This window comes from Sarcophilus harrisii, chromosome 4, assembly GCF_902635505.1.
Source record: "Sarcophilus harrisii chromosome 4, mSarHar1.11, whole genome shotgun sequence".
NCBI lineage: Eukaryota > Metazoa > Chordata > Mammalia > Dasyuromorphia > Dasyuridae > Sarcophilus > Sarcophilus harrisii.
Genome location: NC_045429.1, coordinates 172972920 through 172985786, shown reverse-complemented (window position 1 = coordinate 172985786; position 12867 = coordinate 172972920).

The window sequence follows — 12867 nt, the reverse complement described above, 5'->3', positions numbered from 1 at the left end:
ACAATGAAAAAAAGACTATATGTCATGAAAGGAACTGGACAATAATTTTGAAGAAGTTGACACATTTTCTAACTTGTCTATTTGATCAAGAAAGAAGGAAACTTTGAGTCAACTGATTAGGTACAGTAGGAGGAGTGGGAGGCTTATATAAAAATAAGGGAAAGGAAAAAATCTCTGTGACTGAGCTAGGAAAAACATTTCTGACCTAGTCATAAAAACAGTACTATGGGCCACTGCCAAAGTAATATCAATAACATCAGATCATAAAGTTACACTGACTACAAAGTCAGTATATATTCTCAAATATAGTTATCACTGACCTACTTTGAAACACAATATTGATGCTCAAATGTTTAAGCTTAAAAATGGAATTGGGACAAGAACAATGGCTTTTCAAAATTGTAATATCAACATAAAAACATGGGACCACTTGTAAAGAAAAATACTAAGACTTGGTTGTATGTATTATAAGAAAGATATAATTCCCTGCTTTTAAGAGAAGTTTCTTTTTCTTAGATGAATTTGTTGATTTTTAAACTTACTGATACTTAAAAAACAAATAAATAAACATAGACTTCCCAAAGTCTCTACTAAATACATTTCCTGGAAAAAAAACAAAAACAAAACACCCATATGATATAGTAGAAAGAGTAATAGTTTCAAATTCTGGTTCTGCTACTGATAGCCTATTTGTCCTTGGACAAGTGATTTAACGTCTCTAGCCCTCAGTTTCCTCATATATAAAATGAAAGAGTTGATCTAAAAAAAATCTAAAGTCCCTTCTAGCTATGAACTTAATAGCAAGATTACAACTGATCATACATATCATTTTCTACTTTTATAGTCAATTACTTGTTAACAGAAGGATATAGACTTTAATTTTAATAACAACAATTCACACTTGTATATGCTTTAAGGTTTACAAAGTAACTTCCCCATAGGTAAATGCTGTATCGTTATCATTTCTTTTCTATAGCTGAGGAAGTGGAAGTTCTTAGGGCTGAAGTGTCTGTCCATGAGAACACAGTAAATTTCTTTGGCATGACTTGAAACCAAATGCAGCACTGTATTACTTCTACCCTGCCTTTTCTAGAGGAGCAAGAAGATTGCCTATTGGATTTGGCCAGAGTTTTTGTTGACTTTTAGATTTGGTTTTATTTACATTGTTGCTGCAACTGCATCTATTGTTCTGTGGTAAGAAAATAAAAGATGTAAAATGTATTATTTCTGCTTGCATCACTTCAAGTCTTGATCTTGTCTCTCTAAATTCTTCACATTTGTAATTATATAGGGTACAATAATATTTCATTATATTGTTAGAGCAGTTTAATCATTAGGCACATACTTTGTTTCTATGTTTTTGTTATAATATATAATGATACCATGAATATCTTTCTACAAATAAATCTTCTCTAGTTGTCAATAATCCTCTTGGAGAAGAGCCTGCCTTTCTTTTCCCTTGTTTCCTTTATCCCTTCCTTTCTTCCTTCCATTCTCCCTTCTTTCCTTCCTTCCCTTTTTTCTTCTTTCTTTCTTTCCTTCATTCCCTTTTTTTCTCCCTTTCCTCCTTCCCTCTTTTCTTTCTTCCTTTCTTCCTTTCCTCTTTTCTTTCTTCTTTCCCATCTTTCTTCTTTCCTCTTCTGTCTCATTCCTTCTGTCTTCCCTTATATCTTTCCTTCCCTCCTTCTATCCTTCCTAACTTTTTTCTTTCCTTTTTATCTTTCTTCCTTTCTTCCTTCCTTTTTTTCACACCTTCTTTCACTTTTCCCTTCCTTCCTTTCATCTTTCATTCATTCTTTCCTTCCTTTCTTCTTTTTTTTCCCCCATAGCTGGGTAGCACAGAATGAATAGAGCACTAGGTCTGGAGTCAAGAAGATCTATATATAAATCAGCCCTCTGACAGCAGTTTCTTAATCTCAATTTCCAACTGTAAAATGGGGATAAGAATACCACCTATCTCCTAGAGTTGTACCTGACACATATCAAGTGCTTAAAAAATGCTTGTCCCTTTTCCCTTCCTTCCTTTCCTTCCTGTCCTCCTTCAGACTCTGGTCAGAAAGAGTCAAAAAGGCTTTAGGCATTAAAAAACATAATGCCAGTGTAAATGGATCAGAAATATGTGAATAAAAATCCTTTAAGATCATTATAGTTTAAAGAAGTAGCTGACAAAATATTTGGAACTTTATTGAACCCACAATATTTGAAAAACAGCTTGTGATATTTAACAAACTCCAAATGTAACTGAATTTACTCATTCTTTCATGATAGTGGTAGACTATGAAAAAACAAGTTGAGCAAAATACTTGCTTCATGTAATAAGAGAATAGTAATAATTAAAGTTTTGCTGACAGTCAATTTAATATTACAAAAGACTCTAGAACCTAGTTCCTTGGCTTAATAATTAGTGCAAGTTGATTATATTTTTTAAAATATTCAATATGGCCTGTGGAATCTAGATACTATTTAATTAACTAAATTCTCCAGGAAAAACAAGTCCTAATTAATTAGTATGGAAATAATACATTTTCATCTTTCATTTTCTTTCCACAGAATGTTGCCTTATATACCTAGGAATATAGAAAAAGAAAAGTATTCATGAAAGTGGATCACTAAATGCTACAACAATATGATCTATTAGATATGTTTTGTTTCTTTGTAATTCAGTCTCTTAAAGGAGAAAGAGAATGCATTTTACCGTGTACTGTACAGCTTACTTCAAAAAATTACATCTCTGTGTGGTCCTTAGCTCAAAAGGTTTGATAGATAACATAGAATTAATCACATAACATCGATTAAGGATAGGGATTGATTTCTTCATTTTACAGATTGATAATTCTGTCATCAAAGATCTACTTGGGGAAGAGATCTAGGAGAACATTTAACTCAAACCCCTAAATTACAAATGAAAAAATTAAGATATGGAACAAAAGGGTTTGTTATTTGTTCAAGGTTACAGAGCCAGAATTTAAGCATAGATCCTCTATGCTTAAATGACCTCTCAAATTTATCTATTGTAATTTATCAATTAATTAGTCCCTGATCTGCTATGTATCCGGAATTGAGCTAGGTTTTAGAAATATGAAGACAAGATTTAAAGAGTCTCTGACCTCAAAGTATTCACACTATCTTCTTAGGGGTATGGTAGAGGGAAGGGAGGAGATGGGATGAGGACCATGTACATATATAAGAATATTAATATATATTAAAAAACAATAATTATGTAAGTTTAAATTTAGGATATTTGCAATTGGAGGAATCTGAATGGGCTAATCCCCCACATGCCAAAATTCATAATTCCATGTTCATTATTTCATTCCTTATTCAAATCACCAAATTTGTAAGCTAAACTGCAAGGACAAACAATAGTAACTATCATAATTTGATATAAAAGTGCCAACTAAACCCAGACTAATAATGCTTAGTCAAGTTCTCTAGGCTGGACAGCATTTCTAACTTTATCTTTAATTTCAAAGGTAACAATGTCCATTCTCCCTCTCAAGGATTCCTTTCACAGAACTATTTGTTTATAAAAAAAGAACTCCTTCAACTACTAAGCTCAGATAATTCATAATTTATTATTCTTTCCCTCTGGATGAAATGGCTTTTCCCCCTTTGAATTACTAAGGGACTGTGGTGATGATGATTATACATTCTTTCTATAGGAACAAATATAGGGAAGGAGAAGAGACTTTTATTTGCAAAAGAGCTGTGGACTTTCAAACAGAGAAGCAAGGAATTCAGCTATAAACAAAACTTGTAAGAAAAAATGTAAGTAAAAATATCTTTAGTCTCATCCTTAAAAAGAAGCTGAGGTAGAAAGATAAGGATGTGGCTCTCTGGCATTTTCACATCATTATGTGTCTACCTTAAGCTCCTGGTAGCTGGAGTAGAGGAAGAACCATAAATTTAATTAAAAGAATTATATAATACCAGAGAGGTACTTAATAAAAATTCTACTTTTAAATCTCAGGGAGTGGGTCTTCTAAACCCAAGACAAGATTGATGTCATTCTTTTGTAGACCAGAGTTATATGGATGATCATGCTTCCATATGGAACAATCTTTGTAGGTTTCCTCAGTGGGGAATAAATTAGGAACACTCAAGTTGTGGAAATTAGAATAATAGGCAACATGATGCAGTAGAGTAGCACTGGCCATGGAGCCAGGAATAATTGGATCCAAATCCTACATTGAGCAATCACTAGGTGCACAACCCTGAGCAAATCACTTAACTTTTCTAAGTTTCTGTTTCTTCTTTTGAAAGAGGGGGGAAATTTTTGTAGAATCTCAACTTATAGGACTGTTGTGCCCAACCTGTGGTAGAACATTCCAAACTTATATTGATCTGATCAGCTGCACTTGGACATACTGTAACTTGATTCTAACAATGTAATATCATTTTGGTACTCTCTGAGAATGAAGGACAATAACCAGACTTGTCCTTCATTCTTTGTCCATCTTGAAGAGGACCATGACATCAGGAAGGTGATTCTATGGCATGCAAATGAGTTGAATTTAAGTGAGGGAAGACTATGTGAAGTCACTACCCTCACTTTCTCCTCCAGAACCATCTGTGTTCAGCAGCCAGACTTAGATCAGGATAACTGGAGATAGCCCTATCCTAGAATTGTAATGAGGATCAAATCATTGGAACTAGCATCAGAGGCCAACTAAGTGGTGCAGTGAATAGAGTACTACATCTGAAGTCAGGAAAACTTGAGTTCAAATCCAGTCTCAGACAATTACTAGATAGATGTGTGACCCTAGGCAAATTCATTTAACTGTGTTTGTCTTGGTTTCCTCATTTGTAAAATGAACAGGAGAAGAAAATAGCAAACCCCTACAGTATCTTTGCCAGGAAAACTCCAAATGGGGTTATGAAGAGTTGGACAGGGCTGAAACAATTAACAACCATAAAAAGAAATGGAAGATCTGGGTTCAAATTTTACCCCTCTTACACTTATTTACTACTTGTTTCTTATCTATAAAATGATGAGATTGGACTTTATGCATATTGGACCCTTCCAGGTTTAGATTTTTGATCCTATAATTGTTATATACAATGTCAACTATTATCATTATTACTCTTCATAATGATGGTGGTGGCGGTGGTGGTAGTAGTAGGGATGATAGTAGTAAGTAGGGATGATGATTGATGACATGGAAATTATTATCTTTAAATTCTTTTCTTTTTTTCTTTGTTTCTTCTTTTTTTTTTGTTGTGACAAATGGAGTTAAGTGTGGCATTCTTTTTCTTTAAAATAATAAAATGGTTCTCTCTGGGAGCAGATTTCTCGGGGAGGTTTTCTGGAGGCAGCCTTAGTTTCAGTTGAAAGTAAGTAAATAATCACCCAAATGCAGCCAGGTGCTAAAAGTTCAGATCTTTTCTTATGCCCTTCAATATAGCCTAGTTAGCTTTCTTAGAGGTCTCTCTCTCTGCTTGGTTCCAAGAGCTCTTGCAGTTGTCCTTTGCCTCTGCTTTCTTCAGCCTCCAGCCAGCACCTCCTTGCCTGGGGCTGGGCAGCTTTCTGGAGAGCCTTTCAGACCAGCCTTGGTCTCAGTGGGGGAAGTGCAGGAGCCCAGCCACCAAAGTGGTGTGAGATGAAGTGAATCTGGTTGCGCCTCTGAGAGAGGGCTTCTCTCTGAACTGAACTGATGCTCTCCTCTCAATCTTTTTCAACTGAACTCCCCAGTGAGCCTCTTTCCACTTCTTATATATGATCTCCCAAAGGTTGACTCCTCCCTTCCGAGGGAGGGATTAAAGGAGGTGTAAATTCACAAAGTTTCAAAGTTAATTTTGTGAATCTCCCATATTTGTGAACTCCAATGAGTACTTAAATACTTCTTGCTTATATGAGCTCTCTTAAAGGTGTGAACACAAGCATTATAGTCTATCAGTTCTACTTAGTACCTTGTTTCTTCTGGCCCATAACATCTCCTTGTAGGATCAGATCAATCATACTGAACCATGCTAAATTAGATAATTATTGTCTCTATCAACTCTAATGACTTAACAATTTGTAAAGATTCCAACAGTTAAGTGATTTGCCCTGGGTCACATAGCTAGGAAGTGTTAAGACCAGATTTGAACTCAGGTCCTCCTGACTTCAGGGCTAGTGTTCTATCTAGCTGCCCCACCCTTAAATTCTACTTCAGGATCAGGAAGGGATCATAAAGATAATCAAATTTTACTTCTCCATTTTACAAGTGAGGAAACTGAGGCTTAAATAGTTAATAGTAATTTAATGGCAGAGTCAGGACTACATTTGGGAATTAGTCTGGGATACCTTTGAAATTCTTTCTTATCTAGGAGTCAAAATTTGAGGATCCCTAAAGCATACACACATGTTGGCAGTGGGGGTATCTAAAGCATCTAAATCATATAAATTAGGGATAAAAATAGGGACCTGTCATTTTACTGCTGTAGGAAGTGCCAAGCGAAGGACTTTCTCCATCAGCGCAGCTGGGCATCATCTCTGTCTTAAGAAACTTAAAAAGCAGAGAAGTGAAAGGATTTTTCCAGGGTTGGATAAAACACACACACACACAAACACACACATATATGTATTTGTATACATATATGTACATATATCAATTCACATATATGACACAGGCAGGATTTGAACCTGGGTTTTCCTAATTCTCTTCTGTTCTCTGTCCTACTCTCATTCACTCTGACATGTTGCTTCTTTTAAAATCTTGCTTATCCTCCCCCAAGAATATATTTCTCTGCAATAAAAAGGCTTGAGGTAATAGATCTAGGACTAATAGCAAATTTAGATTCAATAGGATTGATTTCCTAATAATTAGAATTGTTTCAAAACATAAAGGAGTGCCTTAGCAGGCAGATAAATAAGTTGAGGCTGGATAATTATAAATAGGAAATGCTGTAAGTTCTTGGTCAAGTATGAGGCCTAGTTGATCTCTGAAGTTTCTTCCAACTCTGAGATTTTGTAGTTTTATTTATTTAGATTTCATTTTATAGTTTTTTCCCTATAAGATTAGAATTAATAAGTTAATACAGTACCTCCAAGAATATTCAGGCTTTGTAGTTTTTATTAGGCATTTTTAGAATGTAACTTTAGGGTATATAAAGTGCCTTACAAGAGTTTTCATTGTTTTACAACACAGCTGGGAAGAAATTGGTATTATTATGTTCTTCATTTTAAAAGCACAAAATAGTAAAGAGTAACTTCTTGATGCTTTAGCTTTTGAACAATGGAATAAATTAAAGCTCCCTGACTAATTTACTAGTCCTTTCCCTTTTGGTCTCAGACCAAAAGGTCTGAGAAGAACATTGTGAAGAAACCCAGAACCTCTTAACCTAACATTATAAAAAAAAGAAAAGACAAAGTCCTCTACTGCTGTTGACCTCCTTTCAGTGAAGGTAAGCATTTCATTGCAGATAACACATTTGAAATTTTTGAGGTTTGAGGTAGAGAGAAGCAGAACACTAATACTTGTTCTTATCTGGTTGCTGTATGGTTTCTAAACCATGTGGTAAATTGGGACTAGTAGTCTGAGCCACAGTACAGAAAATATTAAGTTTGTGAAATATCACATTATTCCTTTATGATATTTTCAAGTGTCATTTTCCAAAACTTAATCATCAATTAATTCATCCTGAAAGGATTATTGTCATCAGTGATTTATTTATCTATTCTAAAATTCAATGGCATTAATTACTTTTCATCTCATGTTTGTCTTTAATTTTTATGTTTCATCTTATTTTAAAATTCTTAATCCTATACTGCTTATATATTCCATCCCCCTTGTTGGATGGAAAAGCTGGAATTAGCTTCAAAAAAGACCAAAAGCCATCTCTACTGGATAAAAATAATTGGATAAAACCTACAGGGAAAGCTTCTCTTACTAGTTTAGTCATAATCTTTGACATATGCCACAAATCATCATGGGAACCCAGGGACTAATCAGGAACTGGGCTTAGTCTTGATGTCCCTTTAGCAAGGAGCAGAGTTCATTTCTTACCTAAGAATCCTGTAGATAAGCCAATTTTCACAAGTCCAATTCCCTGCTAAATTCACATCTTAAAAGCCTGGGAGCAAAAAGAGTAATGATGGAGGTACTAAGTCTGTCTCTCTCTCTCTCTCTCTCTCTCTCTCTCTCTCTCTCTCTCTCTCATTCTCTCTCTCATTCTTTCTCAATCTCTGTTTCTTATTCTCTCTGTCTCTCTCTCTTATTCTTTCATTCTCTCTCTCATTCTCTCTCTCTCATTCTCTCTCTCTCATTCTCTCTCTCTTATTCTCTCTCTCTCTTTCTCTCATTCTCTCTCTCTCTCTCTCTCTCTCTCTCTCTCTCTCTCTCTCTCTCTCTCTCTCTCTCTCTTCCCCCCACCTTTCTGTGTGTGTGTCTGTCTCTGTCTCTGTCTGTCTGTCTCTCCATCTCTCTCTGCCTCTGTCTCTGTCTCTCTCATACACACACACACACACACACACACACACAGAGAGGTATCAGCTTCATGTTCATGCCAACTAACATTATAAATGTCACTGTAGAAGACAAATATATTATCCAGTTCCTTTGATCAAGTTAGATTATATACTTAAAGTTGGAAGAAATTTTAGAGATCATCTTCTCCAACCCAATCCAACTATTTTATAGATAAGGAAACTGAGGCCCCAAAAGTTTTTTTTTTAAGTAGTAGAACCAGAATTCAAATCCAGATTAGTGAGTCAATAAGCATTTATTAAATATCTGTTATGTGCCCTTCCTTATGCTAAGTGTTGGGGATACACAGAAAGACCAAAACATCAAATATGTTTTCTTTCTCCAAATCCAGTGCTAGATATAAATGACCCTCAGGCTTACACAGCAGGCACTATGAATGTATTCTATACATTATTCTTTGACCAGAGAGATTCAAATTCAAAAGGGTAAAATTCAGACTAGAATAGCAGAAATCAGCTCTATGTGAATGAACCTCTTGGAATCTAAAACAGCAAGTCTTTGGTTTAGGAATAAAGGAATAAACCTTGATTCTGAATGTTTTATTCCCCTGACTTCTTTAGTAGTACACTCCTTCTACATACTGCTTGTCCTCTTCCCCACCTTATAACTACATTCAGATCCAATTGCTACTGAAATCATTCATCAACATTTCTTTGAGGTTCTTTCTATCCAAGTTCATCTGTGATCAAAGTGAAAATAGTCACTCCCTAGTTTGGAGCATTTATCAATTACCAGAAAAGAGGAAAATGTTGTTCTCTTATGTTCAAGAGACAGAGTCCTCTTGCTGCCTGGTTTTCCAGTAAAAGATCTTTTCATTCTGTGATAGGAACCTGAAAGTTTCTTTTGTTGCTTCTGAAGATGTGTCTTACCAATACTAAGGAGCTTTAGGTCAAAGAGCAAATCAAAGTTTAAGAGTTTATGTAGTCTAACTCTACCTGGACATGAATTTTGACTGTCAAATCTCTGAAAAAAACTCAGGCAGCTTTTTGCTTGCAATCTCTTCCTCTTTGGGATGGGTCTGAAATTTGAAATATTCTTTTTAACAAGAATAAAGTTTTAATTTATGTTTTCTTGCTGTCCCTAGGGTGCCATTTGTCCTTAATCTTATTTCTTTTGCCCTAAAATGGAGACATAGATTATGGGAAAGGAAGGGAAGGAAATAAGCATTTATATTTACCTACTATTTGCCAGGTACTGTGCTAAGTACTTTTTTTTGTTTTATTTTTATTTTATTTTATTTTATTTTTTTATTTAATAGCCTTTTATTTACAGGATATATGTATGGGTAACTTTACAGCATTAACAATTGCCAAACCTCTTGTTCCAATTTTTCACCTCTTACTCCTCCACCCCCTCCCCAGATGGCAGGATGACCAGTAGATGTTAAATATATTAAAATATAAATTAGATACACAATAAGTATACATGACCAAAACATTATTTTGCTGTACAAAAAGAATCAGACTCTGAAATATTGTACAATTAGCTTGTGAAGGAAATCAAAATGCAGGTGTGCATAAATATAGGGATTAGGAATTCAATGTAATGGTTTTAGTCATCTCCCAGAGTTCTTTTCTGGGCATAGCTGGTTCAGTTCATTACTGCTCCATTGGAAATGATTTGGTTGATCTCGTTGCTGAGGATGGCCTGGTCTATCAGAACTGGTCATCATATAGTATTGTTGTTGAAGTATATAATGATCTCCTTGGTCCTGCTCATTTCACTCAGCATCAGTTTGTGTAAGTCTCTCCAGGCCTTTCTGAAATCATCCTGTTGGTCATTTCTTACAGAACAGTAATATTCCATAATATTCATATACCACAATTTATTCAGCCATTCTCCAACTGATGGACATCCATTCAGTTTCCAGTTTTTAGCCACTACAAAAAAGGCTGCCACAAACATTCGTGCACATACAGGTCCCTTTCCCTTCTTTATAATCTCTTTGGGATATAATCCCAGTAGTAACACTGCTGGATCAAAGAGTATGCACAGTTTGATAACTTTTTGAGCATAGTTCCAAACTACTCTCCAAAATGGTTGGATTCATTCACAACTCCACCAACAATGCATCAATGTCCCAGTTTTCCCGCATCCCCTCCAACAATCATCATTATTTTTTCCTGTCATCTTAGCCAATCTGACAGGTGTGTAGTGGTATCTTAGAGTTGTCTTAATTTGCATTTCTCTCATGAATAATGACTTGGAGCATCTTTTCATATGACTAGAAATAGTTTCAATTTCTTCATCTGAGAATTGTCTGTTCATATCCTTTCTTTAAAATATTATGTCACTTTATCCTCAAAATAACTTTCCAAGTTGAGGAGGAATAAAGCTGGTGACTTTGTACAACATTGTCTCACTTAAATCTAATTCATTTGCAGGTCATGACATCACCGTCAATGTCAAGATACTCTTTGACAATGAAGGACCAATAACAATCTAAATCGAAGTAGCTATTAACTAGCCAATTTCAATTGGGCAACACAGCTCCATCTCTTCCTTCCTTCCTTCCTTCCTCCATCCCTCCCTCCTTCTCTTCCTGTCTACCTACTTCTTTCTTTCTTTCTTTCTTTCTTTCTTTCTTTCTTTCTTTCTTTCTTTCTTCTTTCCTTCCTTCCTTCCTTCCTTCCTTCCTTCCTTCCTTCCTTCCTTCCTTCCTTCTTTCCTTCCTTCCTTCCTTTTTCTTTGTGAAGTTAGAAACAGCAGAAATATAAGGCCAATCAACAAAGAGCAACCGTGGAGACTACAAGTCTTTGCGATTGTTTGTTGCTGCTACTGCTTATGGAGGGACTATGAGAGCTACCAATGTTTCTTATAAAAATGGTTTGGATGACCAAAAGAAAAAATTCCTGAAATGATATTGATGAAATGATTGTGTCTGCACTAATCCTTTTTCTTTCTTTCTTTCTTTCTTCCTTTCTTTCTCTTTCTTTCTTCCTTCCTTTCCTTCTTTCCTTCCTTCCTTTTCTTCCTTCCTTCCTTCCTTCCTTCCTTCCTTCCTTCCTTCCTTCCTTCCTTCCTTCCTTCCTTCCTTCCTTCCTTCCCTCTTCCTTCCTCTTCTTCCTTTCTTTCTCTCCTCTGTTTCTCCTCTCCTTCTGTCCACATAGGGAATCATACTCTTACTTTTGAGTGCTCTGCCCAAAGTAATATAAAATTTGATCACTGAAACCTTTCAAGATATTTTTTGGTTTACAAACTACATTTCTTTTTTTAAGGATCATGTCTTAAACCTAAATCACTTTGACTCTATTTGGTCAACATTAAGTCCCAGCTAAAGCCTACCTTGGTAATTTTTCTGATGACTCAGAATGAATGTAAATATTGAACGTAAATTTCTATTTGGTCAGAAACTCTGAGAGTCTTGTCTTTCCAGATTTTTTTTTGACTAGCTAGAGGAGCTCATTCTTTATCTCATTTTTTACCTAGCATTAATCACTGAATGGCCATTGCCTCAGACAGACTGAGACCTGGGAAAGACCTTAGCTTAAAAAGGTCAAGATCTCTTATGATATCTAGGGCCATCCCCAGTCATCCTGATCTATATCTTGCCACTGGACCTGATGGCTCAGGAGGAGAGAGTGAAGTTGGATTCTTTGCACTCCTCTGCCTCACTTAAATCCAATTCACTTGCCAGTCACGATATCATCTTCCTGATGTCATGGTCCTCTTTGAGAACAAAAAACAAACAACAACAATCTAAAATTATCACCCATTCCAGATCCTGGTTCCCATTGACCCCCATGATGTTCTTTCTCCTCGCTCAATGAGTTCAATGCCTGACTTTCAGTATTTTTCTTTGCCCCAATTACTGCCCTCATCCCTAGGGGCTTTAATATACCTTTTGATGTTCCCTCAAACAATCTCACCTTTCAGTTCTTCCATCAGTTCAAATCCCATCAAATAATCTCCACTTTACCTCAGAAACACACATGAAAAGTACCTGTTATCACCTATAAGTCTTCCATCTCTGTGATCAAGAGCTCCAAACTTCTTTTATCTGGTCATTCTCTTTTATCATTACATCTTTAACTTTGTCCTTCTAGTCCTGATCTTATTCTTCATCCTCCCTGTTACTAGCCACTCCTCTGTTCTTTTCAAGTTATAACCCCTACTCTGCCTACATTCTTCTCCTTTTCCACTATTTATCCCTTAGTGAACCAGGTCAACTCTACACTATCCATTATTCCTGAATTCTTTCATTCCTTGCTTTATTGATAGTCACATTTTTCCAAAGTCCAACTTGGGTTATTTCTATCTTCTTTTTCCTTCATTTCTATTCATGTGTACCTGGAAAAAGTTACACAAATATGCTGACTGGTTCTACTAGAAATTTATCTAATATCAATTTATACCAAACTGTAGGAGGCAATCTTTTTATTCTACGCTTACTGATTCT